The 22,842-nt window shown below is 34.7% G+C and overlaps 1 long non-coding RNA gene and 3 pseudogenes across 1 annotated transcript; 3 read left to right on the top strand and 1 right to left on the bottom strand.

Moving 5' to 3' along the window:
- Positions 1-798: 798 nt before the first annotated feature.
- Positions 799-1,368, top strand: LOC148938081 (uncharacterized; annotated as a pseudogene).
- Positions 1,369-2,452: 1,084 nt separating this feature from the next.
- On the top strand, positions 2,453-3,602 carry LOC148938080 (uncharacterized; annotated as a pseudogene).
- An 11,138-nt stretch (positions 3,603-14,740) lies between these two features.
- Positions 14,741-16,126, top strand: LOC148938079 (uncharacterized; annotated as a pseudogene).
- Positions 16,127-22,201: 6,075 nt separating this feature from the next.
- On the bottom strand, positions 22,202-22,531 carry LOC148938078 (uncharacterized). Its single transcript, XR_016140115.1, has 2 exons — positions 22,442-22,531; positions 22,202-22,283 (listed from the first exon to the last, which is right to left on the bottom strand). It is a non-coding gene; the product is annotated as an uncharacterized LOC148938078 (long non-coding RNA).
- Positions 22,532-22,842: the final 311 nt, after the last annotated feature.

Genomic DNA, 22,842 nt, shown 5'->3' with positions numbered 1-22,842 from the left:
GCGCGACATTTGGTCGTGTTGAACGAAGCGAAGCACGCGCAGAGAGATAACGCTTTTATAAAGAAAACACCAATCGACAATACTCGCTCATCCGGTTGCATCAAAAAGAGAAAGAAACTCAACGCATCGAACGTTAAATTTTTACAAGTTTTAGGATTCGCGGTACGCAACTTGTGAGATGACTGACATCCTAAACATTGAAGACGAGCCAATCTTCGACGATCGCATCGTCAAGAATGAAACTCATACGTATAACCCGTTCGCCAATACAACGTTTTGGTACAGTGATGAGATAAGAATACCCATACAGCAACAGGATCTGTACATTGCCGTACGAAAGCTTTCTATATATCGAGGGAAAATTAACGAAGAAAAATGTTGTCGACGGATCTGATATGATGTTGGGAAATAATTTTGTGGCGTTCATGTTCGAGATTGAGATTCGATACGAGCTCGATAGCGTGGAGATTGATCGTAACAGAAACGTGGGCATAACTAGCGCGCTCAAATACTACGTAATGACGTCATCCGAGAGAAGCGTGATTCTGAGAAATGCTGGCTGGCATGCCCGTACCAAACGCGGATAGATATTTTAACTTTTGCGTACCTCTCTACGTACTGTTGGAATTCTGCGAGGATTACAGACGCGTGGTAATCAACGCTCGTCACGAGTTGATCTTAATACAATCGCGCAACGACAACAATTGCCTGATGGGAAATTCGGCATTGGATCCCGTGATCGACTTATTCAAGATACAATGGAATGCCGTGTTATTGAACGAGATAACAAAACTATCGATGCTGCGCACTTTGAAGAGCGGATACTTGAGCATGGCTTTTCGCTCGTGGGATCTGTACGAGTTTCCGCTGTTACAGCGTACAACCAAGCATTCGTGGGTCATCAAGACCGCTACTCAGTTGGAGAAGCTGCGATATGTCATCTTCGCTTTGCAAACAGGCCGAAAGAACATCATGGCCGAGGACACGAGCCGATTCGACGACTGCAACTTGACCAACGTAAAATTCTATCTGAACTCAGAATGTTATCCGTACGACGATATGAATCTGGATTTCGAAAAAAACAGATGGTCTGTGTACGAAATGTACGCGCGTTTCTGCAAAAACTACTACGGATACGAGTATCTCGAGCCAAGTCTTACCCTCACGTCTTTTCTACGTTACGGTACATTCGTAATCATCGATTGTTCTCGACAAAATGAATCAGTCAAGAGCGCAACCGTGGATGTGAGATTGGAATTTGAGACTAAGGAGAACGTACCGATGAATACCACCGCGTACTGTCTCATTATACACGATCGCGTGGTTTAGTACAACCCGTTGACCAATATTGTACGCAAGATCACCTAAGAGCATCGCTGGTATATGAGAGACAATAAAATCTATACATCGAAATCGATCGCAATCTTCTTCTCGACAGTCACGTCTGTGCCAACGTTCGTAGACCTGCAAGGTTTCCTCGTTGAAGGACAGTTTGTCGTAAAAGAGTTTGCTGCTCTCAAAGAACGGACCGTTCTCTTTCATTACATTTTCGCAAGCCCTATACCGTGGCATTTCCTGGCAAATGCCGACAAATCTCGCGCACGCTGGGTGATACGTCATCATCATAGATTGCGATGGAACGACGGAACGATTCCGTACAGCGAAGCTAAAAGTTTGATTACGAAAGCATAGTACGAAAGAAGATAACGACGACGACGACGATGATGATGCTGTCATATATGTCAAGGGACGAAAAACGAAAATGGTTGCGGAATTTGCTTCTGGACGATGAGCAAGAGCGCGTGTACATCGAGACCCTGGATGCGGATTACGAAGACATAGATTCTTTAAATAATCTAGATGCTGATAATTCTATACGATGTGGATATCATTATACCAATTGCGCGTTACAAAATGTATTTAAATTATTTAATTGATGGGCAGATAATCTTAAATAAATATATATAACATATAATATATTTTCTTTTATTCCTTTTCCCCGCTATTACATTGATGATTACTTAATATTCCAACGATCCTATACATTTTTTCAATGTAACGTTCGATCGACTCATCGATGACAAAGAAATTGCGTTATGATTGAAGCGTGAAACTTTTTATTTACATTTTCTTTTTTTTCTTTTTACATATTTTTTAGCTGATTAGGTTTTTTTCTTGAAATAAAAATTTTATAATTAATTGATAATGACTCAATCTTTTTTTCTTTCAGTTTATAATCACTATAACAGTAAATTCGATGTGCTATCTGCAATTGTACGATTCTTTGTCTTTTTCTTGGCCACTATAACATGCCTATTCACGAAATACTATCATAATAGAGTATTGTCGTTCAGCGAGGTCATTGGATTTTTTGTTCACTCCATCTTTCAAATGAGAGGAAGGAGGGATTAACGCTCTGCCGTGTCAAAATTTACGCGGGTGCGATCAGTCCTCCATCATTCGTTTGTACAAACGAACCATACGCAACGTACTCCGCTTCTCCATCATTCGTTTGTACGAACGATCCACACGCAATGTACTCCGCCAAAGAAAGCAGTGCACTGTACGATGATGAAACGAAGAAGGAACGTAACGCGTAAGTTCGACATTTTCTTTCTTTCTTTTTGCAACATTATGCAATATTATGTCCTTAATTTCTGTTATACAGCATTTCGATGGAGCCTCGCACGGTGCGCTTGATGAGCAGACGTTACAACCTGACGGGCTTCAAGTTTCTGGAAATTGGAATCAATGTTGGTCCACCGAGCTATGTAGAGATCGCCCTAGGAGATCATCGAGGACAAGAGCTGATACTGTCTCTCGAAACATGGAAAGGACTCCATGAGCAGCAATGGAATATCTAGAAATTGCTACGAAACAATTACAAAGACAATTTTATAAGCGTCGGATCGTTAACAGTCCGAGTTTGTATGATGAACAACGTTACACTCGTACGTCTTGAATCTTCAAACGTACGCATTATAATGGTCGAATCGATGCTACGCCGTATGTTTAATCTCGCCGAATGTATTGATATAACGTTCAATCAACTAGACAAACTCGTTGAAACGATCGATGAAAAGTATACGTGATTCTTCAACATTGCATATATTATAACAAATCCCGAGGAGGTACCATACATGATACGCGATAGCGATATCTTCGATAGACATCAACTCGTCGATTGCGAATTGTTAGCTTTAGTTTTTAGTATGTATGAAAAAAAGACGATGTAACAAAAATGTGAATAAAAACGTTTTCACATTTAAAAATATGATTTCAATCAAAACAAATTTCCCTATTTCCCATCTTAAAATAAAATAATATTTCAGTTATAATAAGATATTATTTATTGGTATAATCAATAAAAAACATCAATGAAAAAAGGATAATATCTTTTTTTCTTATTGAATTCATTTCATTTTTCTATAGTTCACTTTTTTTTGTAGTTTCTCATTTTCCATCGCCATCAAAATTTATTGTTTCCTACGTGAGAACTTGATCAAATAGAAATGAGCACATTCAGTATTTATTACTAAAAAACAAGAAAAAAATTAAGGAAAAGTGTCCATTTACCGACTAACATTATTTTCATTGAATAACGGATTTTTCGAGATTGTTCGAAATGAACATGTTGCGACACGTACATTTATTGCAGCCGGAATAACGGCGCTTTTTTTTCCTTTTTTTTTCCTACGTCAATTTCTACAAAAATATCTTTTTTAGCAGCTCTTCTTAGACAAAAAAAGACCCCCTCCCCTCTTCCCCCTCAAAAGTACATTCCAAAGGATCATCGACAAAGCATTTCCCCGTGCCTACCAGTTATCCCCTCTTCTTTACCCCCGCGTCCACGAGTTACCCCGCACACCAGCACCCCGCTCGGAGCTCTTGGGTTAGAACCGCCCTAGTATCACTACTTACTGACTAATAAATAAATATACACATATATATATATATTTATTTATTTATTAGTCAGTATATATTTATTAAATTTTAAGCGCGCGCGCGCTTTTACTATACATTATACCATACATACATTGCAGACGAAATGCAAATGATTATTCTGTAATCAGATGATTACAGAATATAGTCCCATGACGGTACCTCTTTTTTGGCATACCGGGTGATTCGAGAGGAAATGTAAGTATCTCCCTGAGAACGTCGGTTTGTGATACCAATCAAATATCAACTGATTGTCCGCCAAAATTATAGTAACATCCAAGAAGTTGAGCTTGTGTCCCACGCCGATCTCCATTATAAATTGCAAACGCGGGTGTAAAGTATTAAAGATGTTCAGAGTGTAGTTGAGTAAGTCGGAGGGAGCAGCCAAAGCAATGTCGTCAACGTATCTAACAAAAAACGGTAGGTTAAAAGACAAGGAATTGAGAGCTCTAGTTTCTAAATCTTGTAATACTATGTCTGCTATGATGGGTGAGAGAGGTGAATCATAGGTATGCCAAAAATCTGTTGGTAAAACGTTCCATTAAAGGTGAAATAAATATTTAATATGAATCTGACCGCGGTGATAAACTCAAATTTTGAAATTGAACACTTATGAGATGTAATCCCATCTGGCAGAGACGCTGTCAATGGCCATTTCAATGGGCACATTGGTAAACAGCGACACGACATCCAAGGAAATCAACGAAAAATCTCTGTCGATGTGCACATTAGAGAATCTTTTTACCAATTCGAAACTATTGTTGATGTGGCTATATGTGCAACAGGAACACTTTTGATTATGCGATAACGTGTTAAGTGTTATACAAGGCTAAGTTATACAGGGGGCTATTGAGAGAAGAGATAATGATTCGGAAGGGACAATCAGGTTTGTGAATTTTTGGAAATCCATACGCTCTCGGCAAAATCCCATCATCGTAAAGAAGATGTCTATAGGTGGAGGCCGATATGAACGCAGCATCTTTCTATCTCTTAAGTAACTCTCGTAAACATGAGGTGAGCTTCTTTGTTGGGTCTTTTTTGACAATGGAATAAGTGGTATTATCATTTAATAGCTCTTCCATCTTCTTGAAATATACATCCAGAGCTACAGTGATGTTCCCCTTGTCCGCGCGAGTGACCATGAGATTGTCATTGTGTTGTAAAAACTTACTGATAGTGGACACTAATTCATTTAGGCGTATGTTAAATTCACAATTTTTTGGAGTCAAATAGTTAGGGAGATTAGACTATTAATAATGTTTACAGCGTGATTTCTGATAGCCATTTGTGTTGTTGTAGGGAATTTCATAAGATTACTCTCGAAGTTTTTAATGAATTCAGTAGTTAGTTTTTCATTGTTATTAATAGGAAGACTGAAGTTATCACCCAGTTGTAAAAGGCTCTGTACATCTATCGGAACAGGTGTGGAGGACAAATTCACAAAACCATTTATCGTTGACGTGCAAAGAAGTCGACGAGTCTATACCTTTATCCATAAACGTGTGTGGGTCAATCACGATCTCAATTTCGCGATTTCGTGCGTTCTTTGAATTGGTTGCTTTAAAATAAAAACACTGTTGACTGACTGAGGAGTAGGAATGAGTGGGGGGCCTGTAGAAATAATGTATCGGTCTAATGTCAATGATTTTAGCTCTATGTTTCATTAATAATTTGTCAAATTTCGTGTTAAGTTTGTCACGTAAATTGGTAAAAAAGGAATGTAGCGATCCTTGTTGTCTAGTGAAAAAAAGTTGCAAATAGATAATGGAATGTTATGATATAACCGTCGAGACAATTTATAGACCCGATTGTGTGTAGCTTTGATGTATGAGTACGTGTCGGAGAGTTCTACCTGTAGTAATTTCTTACAGAATTGACCTCTCAAATGTTTAAATTCCTCAACTGACTTATGACTAAAAAGGTTGGTGTTAAACCGAACATTGGATACATGCGGAGGTATAATATTAAATTTATTGTATTTGCGTAAAAATTCGGTTTTCAGTCTACCCTTAATGATGATTTTATTGAGCTTAATCCATGATTTGAATAATATGACAATATTATGTCCAAAAAAGAAATTAATGTACTGGAAAAAGGAAAAATGAAAACGCATTTTCTCAGCCTGTGTAAAACAAATATGCACGATAAGGCTCCCAATATAAAAATAGACAAAAAGCGTGTAATGGCAATAAGACCCATTACATCCCATTACACCCCTTTTGTCTATTTTTATATTGGGAGCCTTATCGTACATGCATATTAATCCTTTTAACTCGGATTCGGACCTTCTTCTATGGTGGATTCTATCGGGAATAGTTGAAGTTTATTTTAAATGATCAATACAAGAATTGACATTAAGCATACATTTAATGAACTGTTATGTTCGACGGACTCCATGATTCTTCTCTTTCGCGACAAACTAACAGCTGCTCATCGGTAAACAATAATGCGATCCTCGAACGATTTACAAGAGTTTCTTCTTTATTATTAAATTACCGATAAAAACCGGATTGCGATTCCCTCAAAGACCTATCTTCAAAAAATAAAGCGCGAGACTCAACGGAACTTTTCCTACATGAAAGTCCTACATGAATCACGATTCCGAGGACATCGCTCTCTTAATTTTTCGAAGATCTCGTCGCCTTGGGCCCTCGTCGAAACATAAAAAGTTAGAGTCAGTATGCGACTAAGACTTACGAGTGAAGTTACGAGCTCGAGATCTCGCCGATCACCTTCTCAGTCCACGTGTCATCAGCATCAACAAGTCCTCAGTGTCACTAATAAGTCAAATTTTTCTTCTTTTATTTATCATTCGATTGTAACGCGCTTCGGTAACCCACCTCCTCTCTACGTGATCCTCTCTACGCGAAACTTTGCTTTTTGTTTCCTTTCTACTTTTGATCATCTCTCGAAATTTAATAAATCTTTTCCCTTTCTCTCCTGCCGCCGGTCCATAGCTTCGCCCTAAGGATACGCGATCGTCGAGTAATACGATATATTCCACCTTTTACATTTATTCCCTGTTATAGTGTTCCGAAATCAACTACCGTCTCTTTCCGGACAGAAGCGGATGAAAAGAGTCTTGAAATATTTGAGGCATATCAGGAGACACGATAGTGTCTCGGGTGTCAAATCAACCGAGGATTATTGTGTGACTTTACGCGAGTCGGCGAGATGCGAGCATCCGAAATTATCGAATCTCAATAACGGCTAAACTGATCAAATTCTAAGTAGGCTTGATCGATAGCTTAAATCCAACTGGCATAATAAAAGTATTTTTATTTTTCTGCTACGTGCCCTACAAACAGAAATATTGCTACGCAAAGTCCGATTTGGAAATTTTTACTTTAAGAAACGTCATTATTATTGTCGCCTTTGTACGACTGCAATGTTACGAGATGTCATTATTAATCTTATCAACCCAGCAGATTATCAGACTGATAAGTTAGGATTACTGTAGGATCTAGCGAATCAATGTTCGCTGGATCCTGCAATGACCCTGACTTCTCGATCTGATTTATTGATATAAACATGGTATTTTTGGTTTTAGACCTCTCGGGTATCAATATAATAATAAATACGCGTGTATAATAAATACGCGTGCATTGAAAAAGAAACATTAGCAGTATTAATAAATTGCTTACTACTATTGCATAGTATGCTTACTCTTTTTCTGCACATCCGAGTGGTGGCCATTGATGTTGACATTCGCGGCAAGTTTGGCAGTTTGTGATAATTTGTTTCGGAGTGTAACTCATGTTTGTGTCTACTATATTTTGCAGGTAAGTTCTATTTTCCATTTTATTATTTTATTTTTATATGAACATTTTAATTCAACTTCAGATTCTTTTTTAACTAATCACGATAATTTTTATAAAAATTTATAAACATTAATTGAATGGCAAAGATTAATGTTTAGAAGAATAGGAATCCAAGTTGAAAAAATTTTATAATTCTTTTATTTCTTTTTATGAAAAAAAGATATTTATTTATTTCAATGTTTCTTCTTCTTGCAGATTAAAATATATAAAAGTTACATTATTATTAATGTATTATTATTAATGTGTTTATTAATGTTTAATAAACAATATTCTAAAAAGACCTGATATGTATGGGTGAATGAAATCTTCTAAATCTTCTAAATGTTCGGAATTAGTTTAACATTTCGGTCTGATTTCGAAGACGACGCCTACAGTTCCCCCACCATCGCTCGAGTCTCAGCGGCCGAGCTGCCGAACGGCTGTGCCTCAGAAGCGTCATTCTGTGAAAAACATGCTCGTACGCCTTTCGCCTCAAACTGTCACTTAGATATCTTCTTTGCTAAATTATTTTTATTTTTATAAATAAACAAACGTTGAATTTTCTATTATTAATATATTATATTGTCCTTTATTTATGTTCTTTTTTCAAACGTAATATATCAAATATCTCAAAAAATATAAAAGATATAGAAAAACATTTCAGATAAAAGTTTTATAACTTCGAGAAGGAAAGATGATAACATTATCAATTTCATTGTAAATAGGGCCACTTTCGAGATTTTTTATGATTGCTATTCTTTTAAATGGAATCATATACTTTTTATTATGCAAGATTTCTCTAAGTATTCTGGATATAAAAATATTATATTTATAATATTAAGGCACAAATTAAAAAGTTACTAATTTACAAGATATTTTGCTTTTTTACTTACTTTTTCATCGTATTTTGTCATAAAACATAAAATAAATTAATCATTTTTTGGTAAACGTATCTTAATATTTTTCTGCACAGAATAATGAGATAAATCAATTGGTGTAAAGTTTACAATCTCGAAAGTGGCGCTATTTACAATGAAATTGATAATGTTATCATCTTTCCTCCTCAAAGTTATAAAACTTTTATCTGAAATATTTTTCCATATCTTTTATATTTTTTGAAATATTTGACATATTACATTTGAAAAAAGAACACTCATAAATAAAGCACAATATAATATATTAATAAAAAATTCAACGTTTTGTTTATTTATAAAAATAAAAATAATTTAGCAAAGAAGATATCTAAGTGACAGTTTGAAGTGAAAGGCGTACGAGCATGTTTCTCACAGGGCGACGCTCCTGAGGCACAGCCCTTCGGCTCGACCGCTGAGACTCGAGCGATGGTGGGGGAACTGCAGGCGTTGCCTTCGAAATCGAACCGAAAGGCTCAACTAATTCCGAGCGCTGCTCTAAAAAGATCTCATATGTGTATACAAGAAAACAATGTTTAAAAGAGACATAAACGATACTCTAAAAAGACCTAATATGTTTGGGTGAATGAAATCTTTTAAATTAAGGGCGACATTAAAATATGGCTTTAGATGAGTATAAAAATATAAATGTTACTATTTTATTATATGAACATTTTGATTTGATGTTATCTAAATTCGTATTCATATACATATCTATATATAAAATAATTAGCTTTGTCTAATTGTGGTTTGGAAAAAATCCTAAAATTAATTATTTATTAATTGAATAACAATATTCAGAAGAATAGGAAGTTAAAATTTTAATATTAACATTATTATTTTGCATAAACATTTCAACTTCGTAAATTTCATTAATTCGCACATATTAGGTCCTTTTAAGCCAGTATCAGATTAAAGATTGAGCTTGAGATTAGATTAGAATTTAACCAATTAGAAAAAAGAAAAACAATTTCATGTTTGATGAACTTTGTTCGGATTGTTTCTCATGTAATTGAATGACTACAAAGACAGTTACAAAAAATCAGAAGCCTAGTTGAAAGGTTTATGTAAAATTTGATAATATGTTAATATTAACATTATTCCAATATTCAAATATAAACATATTAACATTTCAACTTGGCTTCTTATTCTTCTTAACTTTATTCTTTGCCATTCAATTAATTAATTAGCATTTTTTCCATAACACTTAGATAAAGTTGGTCATTTTATATTTTGCGAATATGTATATGAGTATGAATCTAAATAACATAAGCCTGAAGTAATAAAATTTACATATTTTTCATAAAAATTATAAAATAAAAAAATTGGACAACTACAAAGATAGTTATGAAAAATCTATAATCAAATTGAAATGTTCATATAATAAAATGATAACATTTTCCTGAATATTTTTATACTCATCTAAAGCCAAAATTTTATTAATCTCATAGTTAATTTGGAGTTACATTTATACACACATATTAGGTCTATTTATGTCTCTTTTGATAACTTCTATATTTGAACCTGCAAGAGGAAGAAACATTGAAATAAATAAATATCTTTTTTTTCATATAATAATGTTAATATTAATAATAATGTTAATTAACATTTCAACTTGGTTTCTTATTCTTCTTAATTTTATTCTTTGCCATTCAATTAATTTTGTTTTATTAATATGTACATAAATATGACTGTAGATAACATAAGCCTGAAATAATAAAAAGATATTCTCAGATTCTTATCTGTTTACATATAATAAAAATCATAAAATAAAAAAATTACTTAATTAGTTGAACAACTACGAAGACAGTTACGAAGAATCTGAAGTTAAATTGATATTTTAATTTCATCATTAATTCAGAGTTTCATTTACATTAACAGACATATTATAGGTTCTTTTAGAGTATCATTTGTGTTTCTTTTCAACATTGATAATTTTTATATAATTATTATTTAAACCTACAAGAGGAAGAATTACAATAGATTCTTAAAATTATTTAGAGATGAAAATTCTAATACTAAAATGTTGAGCCTACAATAATGCAACGGATCTGAACGCGCGAATAATGGACAACCTGATTGAACATTTTTAAACGTTTCCTATTTGAAAACTATTGTAGGCTCAACATTTTAATATTATTAGAATTTTCGTATGTAAATTAAAATTTTTGTATGTAAATGATTTCAGGAATTTGCCATTAACAAGTGGTGCGTTAGGTCTGGAACATATGTTCTTATATATGTTCTTATATATGTATATATGTTCTTATATGTTCTTATATATGTATATATATATATATATATATATATATATATATATATATATATATATTCTTATATGAAGAAATTTTTATTTTCACAGAGATTTTTTATTTTCACAGAGAGAGAGAGAGAGAGAGAGAGAGAGAGAGAGGAAGAAAGGAAGAGAGGTATGATTTAGTTTGTAATACGAATTATATTGCTTAACGAATAGTATATGGACATATAAACATATATTTGTATTATTTATTTTATTTGCAAATAATAAGGCTCAGTATACACGGTGTCCATAATTATCGACTGAAATATTTATGACTTATTCGTAAAAATGAAACGAAAATTTTAATACGAAAATGTCGAAGCTATAACAGCTTTAAATTATTAGCGATTAAAACTGATAATCAGAGAGCTGACATTTCGCGCATTCAGACATGATGATATAACAAGTAGTAAAGGTGTCATAAGGGTCGTTTTAACAACGAGAATTGTTAACACGTAAAAATATTGATATGATATGCAATTATAGTTTTATTGAAAAATTATTTCTGCTTCTATAAGGAATATTTATACATTTGTACATTACATACGCATAATTAATATAGAAACATCATAAAATATCAATATCAATTCTATAACGAAATATTACAACATGTTTTAGATGTCAATATATAATGTTGATATACAGTAATATTAAAATATAGAAAACAAATATTAAATATCTTTATATGTTTATACACCAATTATTAAGAAAAAGCAGTTGCACTTTTCGGCCTGATTTTGAAGATGTGACGCGGTCACCTCGCTCGACGCTCGGATCGGCTCGTCGGTGTCCGAGTTCGAGAGGAGGGGAGACTCAAGCTTACGAGAACACAGATTGACGTGAAAAAGATAGTTTATTTAGCGAAAGATAGATACAGCGTGCAGGGCCAGGAGATGTCGCAATGTAGTTGGCAGCAGCAGGAGGTAAGATGCAAAGCGGAGACGCAAAGCGGTTGACGCAAAGCGGTTGACGCAAAGCGCTAGACAGGTGCGGCGTGCGATCGATGACGGCTTAATCACTACGGCGCGGTTACAACTAAGGATCTTAGAGTTACCGACTTATAACTAGCGGCCTTAATCTCTATCGCATGCACTTACGAGCTAATGTCAGGCGGGACGATTAGATATTGCAGGCAGGGCTGAGTGCCATCGAGTCCTGTCTTCGCAACGGAAACCGGCGAAACCCGGTGGAGCTGAGCAAAACCTCAGCCCGAGGAGTGGTGACAGGAGTCGGCGAAACCTGACAGAGCTGAATGAAACCTCAGCCCGTGGAGCAGTGACAGGAGTCGGCGAAACCCGACAGAGCCGAGTGAAACCTCAGCCCGAAGATAGAGAAAGTCGGTGAAACCCGGCAGAGCCAAGCGAAACCTTGGCCCCGAGAGGTAGTAGGTACTGGTCAGGTCTGTGTCAGGAGTCGGATCGCAGGATCTGGTCCCGATGTCTCGGCCGGCCGGGCTTATATACCCGACCGGCGTTCCCCATTGCGCGCCGTCGATCCGGTGGGGAGTCGGTATCGCGTGGAGCATCGTGAGAGATAGCGTGAGCGAGACGGCGCGTGCGACCTACAGGCCAGCGAGTGCGATAGCGCGAGCGGTGTATGTGCAAGCGGGATAGATAGTGCAGGATAATAAGCGTCTATATATATATATATATATATATATATATATATATATATATATATATATAATAGTGGAATAGTAAACGTTACCTTTGTAACGGCAGGGCCATTACGTGTATAAAATATATACATATAGACACACACACATATGTGTGTGTGTGTGTGTGTGTGTGTGTGTGTGTGTGTGTGTGTGTGTGTGTGTGTGTGTGTGTGTGTGTCTATATGTATATATTTTATACACGTAATGGCCCTGCTGTTACAAAGGTAACGTTTACTATTCCACTACTACGGCTGGAGATGGCCGAACCGCCGATTGCTTTGCATCAAGAGCGTCTTGTATAAGATATGCGCTTCATATTTTTTGTCAAATCATATCTTTTGTCAAATTATTATAAAGCAGTTTTTATATATTAAATAATTTTTATTTTTACACATTAAATTTTCTTTTTAATATATGTGTTATGTTTTATGAATTAATAGTAGTACTTATTATTATGTTAGAATTCTCTATTGTTAAAACTATTATTATAAATATTATTTTATATATAACATATATAATACATTGAAAAGAAAATTTTATGTTTTGTGGAAATAAAAATTATGTAATAAAAAAACTGCTTTAATGATAATTTAGCGGAAGATATAATTCAGATACATTTTTTTTTTTATGAAACGCTCCTGAGAACGATTGACGATTCGGCCGTTGAGCCTCGCTTGGTAGTAAGAGTTCAATAGGCGTCGCCTTTGTAATCGAGCCGAAAAGGACATTGTAGAATTAGTATTCTAAGTACTCAGAGAAAAGTTTAATTTATATATATATTTTTTTTTTCAGGTCAACTATTAGTATATCGGAGACACCACCGTGTCTCTTGATATATATATATATATATATATATATATAATATGTATATAAGAGTTTTCAGAGTGTTTCGAGGATTGAAAAAAGCGTTGGCATAAGTGTATTGCATCGGGAGGGGATTATTTTGAAAGCGATGAATTTGATTTATTCTTCAAAATCAAATTCGTCGCCTTCAAAATAATCCTCTCCCGATGCAATACACTTATGCCAACGCTTTTTTCAATCCTCGAAACACTCTGAAAACTCTTCTTCCGGAATGGCCTTCATACCTTCTTCGTTTCGGCTTGTATCTCCTCAATCGATTCAAAACGGTGTCCCCGGAGTGGTCTTTTGAGTTTACTGAATAGCCAGAAGTCACACGGTACTAAATCAGGCGAATACGGTTGTGGGACGATATGGGTCGAGTTTTTGGCGAAATGGTCACGAAGAACCAGTGCAGTATGAGATGGCACATTATCGTGGTGCAAAAACCATGGTGCAAAAACCGTGGTGAGTTGTCTGCCCATAAATCTGGCCTCTTGAGGCGAATATCTTCACGCAAACGACGCATAACACTCAAATAATATTCCTTATTGACAGTTTGGCCCGGCGGAAGGAATTCATAATGCACCACACCACGATAATCGAAGAAAACTGTTAACAAAACCTTGATTTTTTAGCAACTTTGGCGCGATCTTTTTGGTCTTGCCTCACCTTTTGCACGATTGGTATTCGCTCGATTGGTCGGTTGTTTCCGGGTCGTACGCATAGATACAAGTCTCATCTCCAGTTATTATGCGTTTCATCTTGTCCTGGTAGTCAAAAATCATTGTTTCACACACTTCAACGCGACGCTGTTTTTCCAAAAAATTGAGTGTATTCGTCAAACGAGATTTGACTCTTCTCAAGCACAAATGGTCTTTTAAAATGGTCTGGACTGATCCAAATGAAATGTTACAGTATCGGCAAGTTCTCTAATTGCCAATCGACGATTTTGGAGCACCAAATCCTTGATTTGCTTCACGTGTTGTTCATCAGTTGATGTTTTTGGTCGTCTTTGATGTGGTTCGTTTTCTACGCTTTCTCGACCATCTTTCAACATTTTATACCAGTCAAATACTCTTGGTCTTGATAGAGCCTGGTCACCAAAAGCTTCTGCAACATTCTGAACGTTTCAGTAACAGAAATTTTATTCCCCAAACAAAATAAAATACAATTTCTTTGCCCAACAGAATCACACATCGTAAAAATCGAAAAAAATACTTTTGGATATTCACAAAAACGAGCGTTCACTATTAAACAAATGAAGAGAATGACATAAAATTTTACACAGATGTCAAAGATAGTACTATCAACTTAATCAAAAAAATATTTGTCAGAATCGATGAACCCGCGCAATTTAAATTTAAAAATCTCATTTATATTTGATCACAGTAATATATATATATATATATATATATATATATATGTATATATATATATATATATATATATATATGTATATATATATATATATATATATATATATACAGTTTTTTAGCGCTATAATATACAAAACAGCTGCCACAATACATATATCAGCTATTTAGCGCTGTATAACGGCTGTCATAAGTACTGAAAAATACCAACTGTTATTAGCGTTTTAATTGTTTACACATAGTATAAAAAAATTAATTTAGATAAAAATATCTGTACAGACAAAGAAATTTATAACTTTAAAGCCTACAGAGTAAAACATAATTGTCCAGGGTAGATGGTTGACAGATATGCATATGGAACATTTTCAAAATCTTTTACGAAATTGTTCACAATATGCATCTGAAATATGGAAATTACAGTTACTTGATACCATCCATATCGATGGATAAAAAACATATACAAATATTACACAGTTCATCAAGTTCATCAGATGGACATTGGGTATGTAGCTATTACGATAGAAAAAAAAAAATATATATATATATATATATATATATATATATATATATATATGTGTGATTCCTTAAATAACAAAAGATCGCACGAACATCATAAACGATTTTTGGAAAGATGATTTCGTAAAAAATCCTGTCAAATTTTGTGCAATATTGTGCAATATTAACCGAATGGTAGTGATTACGGTGTTTTCACAATAGCTTTTGCGACTTCATCATTATTTAATATTAAACCTGACAAAGTAAAGTATGAACATAAGTTAATGCGATCGCATTTAACAAATTTTTGAAACTTTTGAATGTAATTGAGCATCCTCAAGATTCGCAATATGGTGTTGTTCAAAAAGTAGTTCCATTAGCAGTAATACAAGCGAGAGAAGCTGAAGCGATTCGTATACGAACAATACGTCAACATGAAATGGAACAACAGAAAGCGACTTGATTAAAAAATGTCGCGATATTTATACTATTAAACAAGAATTAAATAAAATACAGTTAACGCAAAGTACAATAAACAAAATACAATTATCGCAAAGCGTTTCTAAAGAAATACAATTAACACAAAAAATTAATAATATTCAAACCGAACAAAATAAAAATGAGCATTCTCAAAATAAAGATCAACATTTATATCCAGAAGTTTTACAGTTAATGCAATGTGCTTCAAACAATGTTATGGAAGTACTAGTCAATACTACATACTAGTCAATAATATTCAGACGGAAAGAAATATAATTAAATGTTCTCAAAATAAGGAAAATCAAAATAAAGAAAATTTAAAAAATAATTTTACCAGAAAACGTCATCAATACAGGATCTGGACAATCGCTGTAAAACGTCATCGATATCAACAGGATTTAGAAAATAATCGTGCTATAAAATGTCGTCGATACGAGCAGAACTTAGAAAATAATCGTATTAAACAAATACATCGATACAAAAGAGATTTAAAAAATAATCGTCCTAAATAAGTGCTTCGATACAAAAGGGATTTAGAAAATAATCGTGTTAAACAAGTGCTTCGATACAAAAGAGATTTAGAAAATAATCGCGCAAAAAAAATGAATACGTTATTTTAAAAATTTTCAACATGAATGAAATAAAACGAAATAGACAAAAAGAAGTAAATTATGATCGGAAATGGTTATATAATAAACGATATTATGAAAAAAAAAAATTGAAAATCCACTTTTGTTAAAAATAATAATTGCGATATTACCAAAAATATTATTAAAAAATATGAAAAGTTTTGATCACGAAATAATATTAAGTTTCATAATCCTAAAGCTATTAAGAAAATTTATAACAAACTTGATATTAAAAATCACGTTGAAAAACAGTTAGAAGCCGAAAAAATCATACGTTGTTGTATGCATATTCGAGATTATGTTCGCAATATGTATAAAATATTAGCTTTACTAAAAAAGAAATCAGAACTATGCTTGAGTCTATTAAATATAAAACAATTAGTGAAAAATTAGGTGCATTTTGTGGCAAATCGAGGCATACAACTTCGTCTCAAAAATTATTTTATCGATTCTATCTGTAATTCTTAATATTATAATACTTTTATCGTAATATTACTTTATCACAATCTCTGGAATTAAAAGATCAAAATACAAATGTATTACTTTTAATAAAAGGACAAACAAAAAAATCATGGTTATATAACGAATTACGTAAAATTCATGATCCAATTCTAATTGTTTGTTATGAAACATTCCTCCGAATAATAAGTACATGTCGGCTCACTTTTTTCGCTTACAGACATGTCAATTAAAAAATATTTAATAGTATTCCAAGAAAAAAAATTCTTTCAACACATGAGTGACGAGAAATCCAGCGCGTATCGGATAATTTTAAAATTTTATGACTCGATTCCTGAAAACATTCGGAAAACTCGCGAAAATTGGAAGATCGCCTTGAACTACTATTGAAAAGACTTAAAAGGAATTTTTTTTTTAAATTCCTCACAAAATTCAGATATTTTAGAACATGTGCAGCCAATGCAACAGAATGACATGGATATGAAAGCGTCAATAAATTTTTAGACATTTCTTCAAGCTTTTTTTTAAAAAATAAGTGTTTCCCTGTCACAGACACATTGTCGCATAATAAGTCAATAATATTTGAAAATGGAATTTGCAGCTTTCACATTTCCATTTTAAAAATATTAAACAACTTTTCCGAACTAGAATCTTTTGCATCGACATCAATTAATTTAACTAATTACGAGTGAACATCTAAAGTTTCAGAATTGACATGTCGAACGAAAATTGGATGACATTTTTCGTTCGAGATATCTGATATTTCATCAATAAAAATTTCGTGTTTTTAATATTTTCTACTACACGATCAATCTTCACAGGGCACAAAACATTCGAAATTATTTTCGTACATTTTGTGCGATCCATATTCATACAGTTTAATAGGATCTTTTTTTACATTCTGAAAAAATTAAGAATTATTTGTGCAGTGTCAAGGGAAATATTTTTGTTAGCAATCAATGCAGCATATTGAATCTCTGCTGACTTTTTCCGCTCATCAAATGTCAAAAATGTTTCATCATCTTCATTAACATCACATGTATTAACAATACCTTTTTTATTACATTTATGTGTATGCATTGCTGAATTTGCATGTCGATAAATATTCGATAAATGAGCAGCAATATATTTTTCACAAATGCAGCAAAAAACTATGTTTATATCATGTGGCGCTTCACACAACCATGGCTTAAGTTCTTCAATATCAAACCATCTTACTTGTTGTTTAAAAGTGTCTTTTTTTGATATATTTATTTAGACTCGAACTTACATCGACATTACTTACATCACATGATGATGTACTTTCTCTATAATTATTTTTGTGACACGCAGATTCTGCCTTAAAAGATTCATACTGCACAAAAAATTTTTATTGCATACAATGCAATAAAAAAGATTGTTATCGGGCGGTACTTTATGTATTCAAGACTTAAAGCGATTATCAGTAAGCCAATTATCTAAAAAGCTCCGTTTACTTTTTTTTATTTGCTTTGTTACACGGTTTTCAAGATTCATTAAAGATTCATAAAAAAAAATTAGAAAATGATGAAACAATATATCTAACAATATATATATATATATATAGAAATTTTATAATGTTTAAATTAGCTCATTACTATACAATAACTTACATGAATCGTGGCACGAATCACTAAACGAAGAATAATGTACAGCACACGAAAGATCATAAACCATACAACATCATGATAAGCCACACAATAATTGTGTAATAAATAATGGTTAATTATTAAGCTTCTATAAGAACAAGATTTTAAGAACAAGATCTTTCTCAAGATAATAACAAGACTGATAAACCTTTCACAAGAAATCACACTGAACATGGCAGATTGTCGGAGTTTCGTGAAAAGGTCGCAATTGTCAAATATTTATAAACAGCGAGTGAGAGAAAGCAATACAGCAGCATCGCACAAACTTTACGTCGCATTCGTGAAAACGGTTTCAAAAATTCTACCCCTTATAAGAAGATATATAACTCGGTTTTTTTCCGGAATGTTATTTGGCTAACTCGATACATAATGTATTAAAGTAAATAATATTATATGAAAATAAGTTAAGAAATAAAATAAGTTACTTAAAACTCCTGATACGATGAAATAAATCAAATAATAAAATTCGACAAATAAACGGCACGTAACATTGATACATATATGAATTTACAATAAAAAATTAAACCTGCGCGCGAAAAAGAGTAACTATGCTGGTAATTGTTTTGGCATTCGTTTTTTCTTTATTTGTATTAAAATTTATAATTCTTTGCTATGAGGAATAGAAAAATTAATGTAAAGTTTGAACGTATTTTTGTCAAAATAATGTTAATCTTTATAAAAATAATATTAATATTCATTTTCTAATAGTGCTGATTATACGTTAATTTATGGACGTATAGAATAGAAATATTAGTAATTTCATGATAAATAAAAATAACATATGATAAACATTTGCAATGTAAACCATAAATGAAAAATCAAACTGAATAGAATAATTATTGAAGAGAAAAATGACATAATTAAGAAACTATTATATAATTTCACGTATAACATATAACATTTATTAAAATAAATTCATTTTCGTTTTATTAATTCTGCAATTCATTCATATGTGTCAAGTCAACCGAGAACTACCGTGTGACTTTACACAAGTCAGCGAGATGCGAACATCCGAAATTATCGAATCTCAATAACGGCTACTGATTAAGTTCTAAATAGATTTGATCGATAGCTTGAATCCGACTTGCATAATAAAAGTATTTTTATTTTTCTGCTACGTGCCCTACAAGCAGAGATATTGCTACGCAAAGTCTGATTTGGAAATTTTTTAAGGGGATCCTAAAACGAAGGACAAACTCCGACGGCCATCCATTAATGCCAGTAGTAAGTGGGTAGCCATGGCACGTCAAAACAAATCCTCACCACTTTCGCACTGGTGCCAGGTGTGGTCTCCGACCGTCAAAAACTGGCAGCCACGTGGAAATGGAGCGTTCTGATTGGTCGGTGGGCGTAGGAGATGATAATTAGGTAATTAGTGGGAGCGTTCTGATTGGCTGACTTCGTAGCTGCCCGGCGCGTGATTGGCTCTACCCATAGTGTACGATTGGTTGTCGAAATGCTAGACGAAAAAGTAGGGGAAGGGGGAGAAAGTGTCTGGGACCGATCGGGGTCCAAAAACAAAATGGCATCTGCGAAAAAAAATATGGCGGGTTTGTAAAAGGAATATACTTGTCGAGAATGGAATGCGATTTTTTGTGACACGTGGGATGGAGCGAAGAGAAGAAAACTAATTTTTTGCGAGTTTTTATCGCGTGTATATGGAATATGATGAATCGGGTTTTCTTAGGACGAAAGATTTCTGGGCGCCTAGCGAATTTAAATAAATTTCTCGAGTCGTTTGACATTTTTTGTATGGAGGAAATGTATAAACGTTTTAAAAACACGAGGTTCAGTGGAGTGTAATATTTGTTAGAGTTATTTACCGAATCGTATGATATTTGGGAGAGGAAAACAAGAACGGTCAGGTTCGCATTAGAGGTTTCTGACGATGACGACGACGAACTTAAAGTTATACGAGGATTTTATCCTATCCATAAACACGTGGGTTGAAAAAATTTTCTTTCGACGTGACGATAACTATGCAAGAATACTGAAGGGAGAGAGAGAGAGAGAGAGAGAGAGAGAGAGAGAGAGAAATGTCAGAAAAGAGGAGGAGGAGAAGGAGGAGGAGATGATGGAGAAAGAGGAGGAGGAGGAGGAGGAGGAAATGGAGGAACGCGAGGAAGAACCCGAAGAAGGCGAAGAGGAAATTAAAGAAACACCGCCTGGTATAATCTTTTTTCTTAATTTCTTTTTATTTATGTTCGTATTTAATTTCTCTTTTATTTATGTTCGTATTTAATTTTAAATTATCGAATTTTTTAATAGGAATTCCTCCCAGCCCTATTCTCTAAAGCTCTCTGCGAGAAGGAGACGCTAGCGATAAAAGGCGAGGTACCTCAGAAAAATATGCTTGTTTACTAAATTAAATACGAACATAATATGCTAAGCAATCTCGAAGTATTTTCTATAAAATATGATTCTAATTTTTTGTAACTTTTGCACAGAAGCGAACATTGAAGAGCCGCAGCGTGGAGGAGGGCTTCCACCTCAGGAAAATTTGAAGGAGGGAGAGGTTGAAGAGAAGCAGCAGGAAATAGCAGATGAAGAAAGAGAGGAGAAGGAGGAGGAGGAGGAGATGACGGGAGAAGAACAAGTGGAAGAGGAGGAAGAGGAAGAGGAAAGGGAGCAAGCACGTATTGGTGAGGTCAGAAATTTTAATCATTTGCTATTAATCGGGGAAAATTCGCTCCGCTTTAGAAATTTCGCGATATTAGGAAGAGAGGCGATATTCCGTTTGCGTCCGCCACCCGAAGGAGTCGAAATTTATAACTGGCTTGAAAACGCATTCGCTGAAATTCATGCCCTACGCGTTGCATACCTCCGAACTGTATGATTACGTGGAATTTACATTCGATTCGGCAGATTTAACGCACGGCGCAGCGGGATTATCGTTTCGGCTGGCACGCGACTTAACTTGCGAGGATATTTGGCGCCTTGTGAGTTCAGTAGCGCAAAGCGCCGGAAGTCTCGATATCGCATCGGGATTTTAACGTACGCGTTTTCAATGTCGCGGCATCCAGAGATCATGGGCGCATTTCGAATAAACTTACACGGGAAGACGTTGCGAAATGTTCGATTTTAACAATCTCCAATTCGGATAATTTATGTTTTCCCCGCTTTCTCATGACCGCGCAAATTTATCACGAACGCAGTATGTTGCGTGCGGGGAAACTTTACGAGCGGAATGTGGTAAGACATCAGAATTCCTCGTTACAATGCGAACTCGCATTGGATTTGACGAGGAAGGCTGGCGTCACTATTCCGCCGGAAGGTTGCGGGATTCGGGAAATAGAATGTTTCCAACGCTTTCTCGCCGCATCCGATATCGCCATTATTGTTTATAATTTTGCTACTTTCGGGCGCGGTGAGAGACCTTTATTCGACGGAACCGCGATACTCGCCTCTCTAGAACGTGAGCTTTTGTATCGAATAAATATTATATATTATGAGCAACAACAACATTATAGTCCTATTTTAAATTTAAAAGCCTCGGGAAGTAGAGGGGGTTATTGTATATCGTTGTAGCGGATAATTGCTCTGCCAGTGATGGTTAGGCTGAAGCTGCCTTACCGAAGAAGGCAGGCTCAATCTCTGAAAAATTAGAAAGGCAAGAGTAGGCAAGATAATTGAATTCACGCCACAATTTTGTTGTTCGACCGTCGCCAGCAACGTCTCGCGAAGTTCTGACTCGGTCACGTTTATTCTTGAACACTCAACTGCTAATTCTAGAACGTACCAAAATCGCAGGGTTAACAGAACAAATAGCGCAATATTTACAACGACTAAAAACTAATATCAGAACAAAGAGATCGAAAACGTACAATGTCAGCAAGGGCATCGCGAACACGAGGACAGCGCGTGACATTATTTTTACGAAACGTACAATGCCAGCAAGGGCACCGCGGACACGAAGGAACGTTCGAGAACTGAAACGCTAGAAACAAGAAATCACAAAGAACAAAGAAAGGAAAGAATGCACTTGAAATATATCGCTCGCAAGAGAAAAGCGGAGCGGCTGAAACGCACACTACGTGTGCACGCAAGACGCTTGCGAAACGCTCGGAAAAACGCGGACTAAAACGAGACGCGATACGGACGGAAAACGAGACGACACACAGACGAGCGAAACGCAACGCGGGTAAAACGGAGCGCACGCGGAAATTGATGACGGCACAAACGCAAGCGCGAATAAAATGACCAGGCGGTGCGGATAGAACACGGAACGTGGATGAGACGCACGCGAAAAGGCGAGTAGAGACGTCACTCGCGAGCGAGAGAGAAACA

This window comes from Pogonomyrmex barbatus, unplaced genomic scaffold (assembly GCF_055798465.1).
Source record: "Pogonomyrmex barbatus isolate J1 unplaced genomic scaffold, ASM5579846v1 scaffold1, whole genome shotgun sequence".
Taxonomy (NCBI): domain Eukaryota; kingdom Metazoa; phylum Arthropoda; class Insecta; order Hymenoptera; family Formicidae; genus Pogonomyrmex; species Pogonomyrmex barbatus.
The sequence above is the reverse complement of the archived record's forward strand: the minus strand, read 5'-3'. Positions and strand labels throughout refer to the sequence as shown.